The following is a 9,659-nucleotide window of genomic DNA, read 5'->3' as shown; positions in this document are numbered from 1 at the left end:
TCTACCTTTTCCGCTTACTGTGGCACGTCGCATGTTGGCAGCGATGGCATCTTTCGTCAGCTCTGCGCTGTTGTTCAAAGTTAACTATGCAGCCCTTACTCTTCGCCGTGAACAAGCTGGGATAGGTCTGTTTCACGTGCCCTATTTGTCAGCTCCCAGATGACGGTATGGACACGTTGCCCAACGAGCCTCACTGGTCTCCTCCTGTCGGCATATTCGCCGGTCTCACTGTCAGCCCCAGTGATGATCTCGGATGTTCCGGCGCAGTTCCATTATATACGATACTTCTTTCTTGAACTCAGTTATCTACGCCTCACCTTACCAAGACAACTTTTACTCAAGACAAAGGCAGTATACAATGTCCTCCAATTAGGTTGTCCACCTAACCCGATTTAACAAAAGTTCCCCCAGGTTGACTGGAGTCATGTGTGGCGCGCGGTGTTCGCCTGTTACCTTGACACGAATTTTCAATCTGTCTGGTACCTAGCTGTCAATGGTAAGCAAATCAACCAATTTCGCCTTCATCGTATCCACCTCGCCCAGTCACCTCTATGTTCCAGGTGTGGAGTGCCAGACAATGATGAACATCGGTTTGTTTGCGGACCGGCGGCGGAGGTTTGGCACTTGGTTTGTCGTATTGTGGCTTTTCTAACGCGGGACATTCCGGATCGGATTACTCCCCTTTCATTATTATTTTCGAAACGTGACTATTTTCCTCGGACAAAGACCAATGCTGTGAATTGGATTCGCGGACATGCCATTCACTGTAGACTCTGTACTCGATTTTTGGACATACCTCAATGACCATCATTATGTCGTTGTCCGTCACCCAAAATACAGACAATTTTTCTCAAACTTCCTTGGGAGTGCTCTCCACGACCTGCCTCGCAGCTGGAATGTGTTAAGCCAGGAGAGAAGAAAGTTTCCTGTTTGAACCAATGAACATTTCTGAACAATTTAACGGAACACACCAATTTCGAGAAGACGTGACTCAACATATTACCAGGGGGGGCGCAGAAGGCCTCTGATCAGTTACACACGGAAAAGAGAAAAAAAATAAAAAAACAATAAAAATAAAAATAAAATTCAGAGAAAGGAAGATTTTGTTTTGTTTGTAAGGATAGCCCTAACCTCCTAACCTTAATTTCCCATATTTCCCCTGGTATATAGGTAGCTCTCTGGAGTAGGTTTAGTCAGGAGCCAACGCCTGAAGTGGACCAATTTTTTTTTTTTTTGAGAATGAAAAGTGACGGTGGCACTTAGGGTTTTTTTGTAGTTCCAAAATGAAAAAAAATGAAAAAAAAGAAATTAAGTTTAAAAAAAGGTGGTAGAGCACTTGCCCGTGGAAGGAAAAGATCTCGAGTTCGAGTCTCGGTAAGGCACACAATTTTAATCTGCCAGGAAGTTTGGTATCCACGTTGTTTGCTAATGGGGGTGACATTGAACACGTAAAATAACCTTCTCCCGTCAAGAATTGTAGCAGTATATCATTTTGTTTCATCAATATTGACTATCAAAGATTGTGTACATTTTTTGGACCCCTCTGTACTTGTTTCAGCTCTATATTACATGCTCTAAAGCGTCACAGCTCTGTTAAAATACTTCTCAATTGCTGCGAATATTGCACAGTGAGTCGGTCAAGATATTCGCTACACAGGGAATTCCTCTGTATTAATTTAGACAGAACACTGCGGGCTGCGAGTTTTCAGGCTGCAGGTCTTTGTATGTACGAAGTAAAACGAATGGACACATGGGTGGGTGTGTTGTGTGTGTGTGTGTGTGTGTGTGTGTGTGTGTGTGTGTGTGGGTTTGTGTGTGTGGGCGCGCGTGCGTAAAGGCAAATGAAAGAGAAAAGAGAGAGGAACTGCCTTGTGTCAACGCGGTATTAAAACACAGCGGTACACTTTACAGCAGTATCACATGATAAACATTGACAACAGACCACAATAAAAGCATATTTACAAACAATTACTTGCCGCATCATTTACTCCCGAGCGCTGCAACTTTGTAATCACAGAAAAACTCTCGTGTTTGAACAGTATAATGAATAATGATGCTAACGAGTGTAACTCATACATTATAGAGTATTCTAATATAATTTTATGGTGGCAGGTACAGGCACACAAAAATCCGGCTGTATTTTAATGACTAAATTTTTGGAAGGTACAGTGGTAAACAAGAAAAATTAAGATAGTCTCTGAATCGTTAAAGACTGCGTATCGTGCACTTTACCAATGAAGACCTTAGCATGTTGAGATCTGAGAGCATCCCCAACCTCACTTTCCGATTTCGTTCTCCACCACAGGAAACCGTTGTGATCAGCATCAGTGAATTTTCATGGATTATTGGTTAAAATCTTCTCCTAGACTTCACAATATAGAATGGATTTTAGCTTCTTTCATTCACGTCCAGCCTGACTCCTAACGTCTTCTATGTACCCTACATTTTATAGCTTATTATCACGAGAAGACCCTCAAAGAAGTTTGTTACTTCATCCTTCACAAAGTGCTCTTCAAGATAATGTAGCTTAAGAAAAAAATATTTTACAAAACTGTCGGATGACTGTATCTATAAATAAAACAAATACGACGGCAATGGAAGGGAAACAAGTAACGGGAGTAAAAGTAGTCAGAGATAATTAAATAATAGAAGAGACGAATTCGTTTATATATCTCGGGACAGATATGTCAAAATACAAAGTCAGTTCAGATGAGGTTCAGAATTAACAGAAAAATAACGCTATAAATCGTTGTGCAAGGAGATACCTCAGCAGAACTATGAGGAAAGAGAGAATACTATGACTGCACAACGTGGTGGCTAAGCTTGCTCGTATGTACGGCAGTAGAAATTGGATACCAAGAAAAGGAGAGGACAAAACAATTGAACCTGCTGAAGTGAAATTTCTGAGATAACTTCTTGAGTTAACGTAAGGAGACAGAGTCCGAAGTAGAGACATTAAACAGCAGCTAGACGGGAAAATGGTAGAAGAAATTAGGCACTACAAAACAAAATGGTATGAACACATCAAAAGGATGCCGCCAGAACGCCTGGACATGCAGACGGTATATAGGACGGCCTCTGAAGAGATGGAGGTAACAGATCTGTCAAATTCCTTTGATTTCGGAACGGGCTATTTCCCGCTCCTTGAAATGGAAGAAGAAGAATAATAAAAAGATATTTCATTAGTTCGTGTGGCTCATTGTCCCGTTTATTTACATTCAGTTTTATAAGAGTCAGAATGATACAAATTCTTGTTGACTCTCTCCCATCCATTAATTCACGTTCTACTGTTCCCAGCATACTTCCTTACACCACCTTTTGAGTAACTCTCAATTTTTCGACGGTTTGGCCATTTAAACCAACATCTCACTGCCACAGGTTACAACCAGTCGTACTCACGGTTTCTGTCTCAGCGATACTGGATATACTAACTATTCTAGTGTCCTTCTTATTATTTTGAATTACCTTAGACTTCATTGTGGGTTCAATAACGTACTTCTATCGGTGTGATACTACACGTAATTCTTTTCTACTACCGGTAATTTTGTCCAAGCCTAAGGCGTTCCATTACAGAAAGCTGTCACTCCGACACAAGACAAAACACAAGAGAAATGCAATGGAATCATTCCGCACAATAGCAAAATTTTGTGTACTTTTCCCTCTTTCCATACCTTTCTTCTTTTCAGTACCTATCGATTTCCACGAAAAATACACACATCAAAAAAAGTTTTGCATCACCTCGGTTCCGAGAGCCCCGGAATCTATACAGAAAATTTGAGTAGAGATCAACATAAACATCATTTACGCCTTTTTTATTGCTCATTAAAACCACAAATTGCATGTTGGACCACCGTACAGCGAGATCTTCAGAAGTAATGCTTCAGATTGCTGTACACGCCGGTACCTCCAATACCCAGTAGGACGTCCTCTTGCACTGATCCATGCCTGTATTCGTCGTGGCATACTATCCACAAGTTCATCAAGGCACTGTTGGTCCAGACTGTCCCACTCCTCAACTGTCGATTCGGTGTAGATCCCTCAGAGTGGTTAGTTGGTCACGTCGTCCATAAACAACCCTTTTCAATCCATCCCAGGCATGTTCGGTACGGTTCATGTTGGTGAACATGCTGACCACTCTAGTCGAGCTGTGGGGCGGCGGTTAGAATTTTTACTGTTTGAATGTTGAAACACTTCAGATGCATTTCCCGGCCGATGCACCATATGTGGGGCGGCGGTTAGAAAATATTGTTTTATATAATGTTTTGTGATGTAGAAAAGATGCATTTCCCGGCCGATGCACCATATGTGGGGGGGGGCGGGTGGAAAATTTTACGGTGGTATAAATGTTTGAATGTTGAAACACTTCCCGGCAGATTATCCATATGTGGGGCGGCAGGTGGAATAATGTACTGTTGTATAAATGTTTGAATGTTATTTATGCTGTCTTTTGCCGTTATCAACACTGGCTCTCTAACTACAATATTGGCAACCAGAAAGTGATTAGCAAAACGTGAAGCCTGTAATTAGAATTCCTAGTGCCCACTTCATCTGAGAAACGCACTTATAGCTGCAGCTTATAGCTCTGAGAAATTAGGAGATTGTCTGGGATTCATAATCAAAAATAATTTTCTAAAATTTCGCTGTATTCTGAAAGTCACAGATGAAAAGAAAAAGAAAAAATCCAAACAATGTAACAGAGCCGTTCAGGGTCTAATGCGCTGATGCAACTATAACTGTCCAAATTAAATGTTTAAATGAATGCTCGCCATAATTTGATGATAATGCTCATCAAACGCCACGCTAAATAATGGTAGAATGTCTGTCCCGCGGCAGCACGTGAAAAATACGACATACGCAAACTGAAGATATATAATTAAAATCATCCCAGAATTAACACTTCACTCGAAAATGATTTCATGGTTACGCGTATCCCGAGTAACTTAATACGGCATCCGAGGCTGTTTATAGCAATGATACCGACGCGACGCGACTCCCGACACAGATGGCGTACTATTCAGCGTCTGGAGAGAACTGGGGCCTTTCTTCCTCGCGCAGCGTTCTTATATATAATGCCGCGGTGCGGACGGCTAAGGGAACGCCTGATCAAATCGGCTCTTCCGACTAGCCGCTGGGCTAGTAATGCACAACTTTAAGTTATTGAATAAATCATAGCTTCTTTTGCTGATGGCAGATGGCTAAGTCATTTATTTTGGGCGAGAGAATTAATTTAATTACACTGCACGCAGTAGACGAGCTCTGAACTTGCCCTTTGGAGATACGCTATCGCTATAGTTTTATAGTTATTCAAATGAAACTTCTCACATCTTTATGATTATAGCGGATCTCCAATCTACTTAAATATAGACATCCTAGCCTTATTTATTAGCCTACTTAATCTATCTTGCTTCCTTAATTTTTAAGACAAAAACCAGAAAATCATGATTTCATCTAAAATCTTAATTTGTGAGATCCAGAAGACTGTTTCTATTAAATAATTATGAAAAAGGAATCCAAATATAAATTTTTAAGTCTCTAGCTCTTTTCTGTTGCGCCAATGATTTTTACAGAAAAATGTCCAACTTTCGAAAATTGTTAAAGTTATCGAACTGATATTCAACACATATTAATTTAACATTACTCCTGACATGCTAGAACCGTTTTAGGTTATTTGCTTTATTTTTAAAGTATTGCGCAACATTTATGACGTCAGAGCTAGTTACAGCGGACTAGGCTGGCACACAATGGAAAGACTGATGTGAAATTACTACGGTGTGAGTAGGCTGCTTCCCTACAGAGCGATGTCGTTATCCTGAAGGAAGTCATTCACAAGATGTGCACGATGGGGGCGCGAATTGTCGTCCGTGAAGACGAATGCCTCGCCAATATGCTGCCGATATGGTTGCACTATCGTTCAGAGGATGATATTCCGTATCATACAGCTGTTACGGTGCTTTCCATGACCACCAGCGGCGTGCGTCGGTCCCACGTAATGCCAACCCAGAACAGCAGATAACCTCCAACTTGCTGCACTCGCTGAACAGTGTGTCTAAGGCATTTGCCTGGCCGCGTTGCCTCCAAATGCGTCTCCGACGATTGTCTGTTTGAAGGCATATGCGACACTGATCGGTGAAGAGAACGTGATGCCAATTCTGAACGGTCCATTTGGCATGTTGTTGGGCCCATCTGTACCGCGCTGCTTGGTGTCGTGGTTGCAAAGATGGACCTCGCCGTGGACGTCGGGAGTGAAGCTGTGCATCATGCAGCCTATTGCGCACCGTTTTAGTCGTAACACGACGTCCTGTGGCTGCACGAAAAGCATTACTCAACCCGGGGGCCTTGCTGTGAGGTTTCCTCCGAACCATAATCCGTAGGTAGCGGTCATCCACTGCAGCAGTAGCCCTTGGGTGGCCTGAGCGAGGCATGTCACTGACAGTTCCTGTCTCTCTGTATCTCCTCCATGTCCAAACAACATCGCTTTGGTTCACGCCGAGACGCCTGGATATTTCCATTGTTGACAGCCCTTCCTGGCACTAAGTAATAATGCGGATGCGATCGAACCGCGGTATTGACCGCCTAGGCGTGGTTGAACGACAGACAATACGACCCGTGTACCTCCTTCCTGGTGTAATGACTGGAGCTGATCGGCTGTCGGTTCCCGTGTGTCTAATAGGCGCTGCTCATGCATGTTTATTTACATCTTTGGGCGGATTTAGTGACATTTCTGAACAGTCAAAGCGACTGTGTCTGCTTCAGGAGTTCTGGGAACCGGGGTGATGCAAAACTTTTTTTGATGTGTGTAATTCATTTCATAGTTACAATTGTGATACCACACTCACAGTGATTAGAGATATCATGTTTATATTTAGAACTTACTTAATGACAATAACTGAACTGAGCTAAAAGCTGCTATGAAAGATGAGCTGTGCACAGCTCGTGTTCATGCCATTTGTTGTTCGTCATCTTCTATTACGGTACTGCCGCCTCGTTTTCTTATTCCATTTACAGGCGTCACTAACTTCCTGCCTTACTTGCCCGTGAGCGTAAGCAGCAGCTCGTATCGATAAGTGCACTGTCGTACTATCTCTGGAGCTACCCATAGTATTTCCGGGTCGTTGTTTGGCTGACAGTCGGTTGGAGACGGACCAGCAGTGCAGTCGCGACGCAGCAGGAGTGAAGTCGGGGACGGAGCGCCGGTGAGGCGCGGACAGCCGGTACTCGCCGACCACTGGCGACACACATGAACTGTCCCATGGAGGAAAGAATAGAGGGAGACGCCGTGACGTCACAGCTGTGAAGCCGAGGGTAGCCATCTCAGTCAGACCAAAACATTGCTGCTGTAAGCTTGTGTGCATAGGCTTGTCGCTCGCTTTTGGAAGGATTTTGCGTTATTATGGTGACTTGTGTGATGTTCGGATGTACGAATCGTTCTGATTGTGATGCGAAATCGAAGGGAATAACATTTCATGTGTAAGTTGTCTCGTTAAGTGTGATTTTACTTCATTGTGAATGAACGTGTGCTACATCGGTACTTGTACTATAGCGTGTATTTTCTCCTGTATGATTTTAATTTCCTAAAAATGAAAGTCGGAAAGCTCTGTGGGAGAATGCCGTGAGGAGGAAGAATTGGCGTGCGTCTAAGTGGAGCACTATATGTTCTCAGCATTTCCGAGAAGAGGACATAGACCGAACTTCCCTTTCAACAGTAAGGCTCCGAGAAAATGCTGTACCATCAGTTTTCCCTACACACCCAAAGCATTTGCAAAAGGTATGTTAATTCAAAGAATTAAATTCTTAGTTTTCAAGTTCACGTTTCAGTATAATACGTACGTATCGTCGATAATCGAAGTGTTGAGTAACTCACTTTGTCTTCATCATGTACCAAATTAAAAGCTAACACTACATTAACTGGCGTAAAGTATAGGCCTAAACAGGACACTGTGTAGATTTGCCATTCTATGTACCGTATTTCAGTAAATATTGGTGGTAATGAACAGTGTTTCCCATTAGTGTAACGTAACTGAAATGTCCCAGTACGTATTACAAACAAGATGTATTTATGGGGCTTTGGAGAGAGGGTATAGCTAACTTAGTTTTCAGTTTCTATTATTTAGTTTGTGATACACGTTTATTACTGAATTAACAAAATTGTATCGTTTACATTGAAGGCTAGCTATTCGTAATATTACATTAAAAACTATTTTTAATCAGAAGAGACGCGGAATTTCGCCTTTACGAGATTTTATTTTAAACAAAAACTTTGAAACAACCAATCTGATGACGTTAGATGCGTATATGGTGCAATTAGCGACTGTAATACACGCAGCGCTATAGCACACTGGCAATGTTTTGGTCAGAGTGTCATGGCAGCGAGCCACGCCCCCATGGCTTCAAAATGTAGTACGGCTGGGATACGTAGCGCCACCTCCCCTTATTCTTACCTCCATGAACTGAACTGTCCGATGGAGGAAGATTGGGGCGGGACGACCGTTGGTTGGTCGTTCAGTTGGTCGTCTCATCGACCGACGTATATTCGGTCCTTTCTCCGTTTCTGGGCGTGGGCAGTCGGTCGGTTGGCGTGCAGCAGCAAGGGAGTCTCCGTCGCGCGTACTCTGGCTAGGGCTGCTGGCAGTGTGGGCGCGCGGCCGCAGTGTGAGGTGCTGCTTGCGGGTGCTACGAAGTTCGTCGCCTACCGATCTTGGACATGAAAGTTGAGTCCTCACTTAACCTACTATCCAGCCTAACCTATTTACATTTCTTCGTTTGATCCTGGTTGTCGCTTTTTGGACATTCCCACGAACAACAATGTGTGTGTATTCAAGTCGGCTAAGATTCCAGCAGACTTCCCTGTTATTGAAGTTGACCAGCGGTATCTTCTGCCTTGTGGCCGTTGACGTTCCGGTTATCTGCCCTGGTCGTTGACGTAATTTTCAGCAGTGCATTTTCCTCGTCGTGTTGTTGCTATCCAGTGCGGCGTTTAGTTCGACAGCTGAGGTATTGTTGGTCGTTGTGGGCACCAATATTCTGTGTGTCATTGTATTGAAATCTTGTGGTCGTTTTGCTGGTTGCGTGGAGCGAAACTGATCTGTTGATTGGTCAGTCGGCTGTCTGTCGGTTGGGTTGCATTCAGATTAAGAAGTTGTTGGACAGGCTACCTGTATCACCTAAATGGGCGTTAGTGTTACAATCCCAGGCCGACCCTTGCAAACTTCTGAGCGCTGTTCCTTGTGTGTTACATAGCAGTTTCCCTGTTTGGGTTTTAGTTATTTGGTTGATGTGTGGCCTTCAGCTGAGTGTCAATATCTTTTAAATTAATTTACTGGTCTTTGGCTTAAGGCATGAGATTGTTGTTCTTTATAGGGGCCTTTAGCCGAATTTTATATGAAATGTTTTAAAATACGGCCTTCTCCCTTTTAAAATTTAAACTCTTCTTTCTAGGCCTTAAGCCGTTAAATTATTTGCTAATGTGCGGCCTTCAGCCGAGTTTTAATATCTCTTTAATTAATGTTCTTGTCTTGCCCTCAAGGCATTAGATTTTTATGTTTTTGTATGAGGCTTTCAGCCGAATTTTGCATGAAATGTTTTAAGATAAGGCCTTCTGCCTTTTGATTGAAACTCTTCTATTGCTTAATATGCAGCCTCCAGCCAAGTTCCATTGAAAT

Source organism: Schistocerca piceifrons, chromosome 1 (genome assembly GCF_021461385.2).
Source record: "Schistocerca piceifrons isolate TAMUIC-IGC-003096 chromosome 1, iqSchPice1.1, whole genome shotgun sequence".
NCBI classification, from domain to species: Eukaryota; Metazoa; Arthropoda; class Insecta; order Orthoptera; family Acrididae; genus Schistocerca; species Schistocerca piceifrons.
This window is presented reverse-complemented; position numbering follows the sequence as displayed.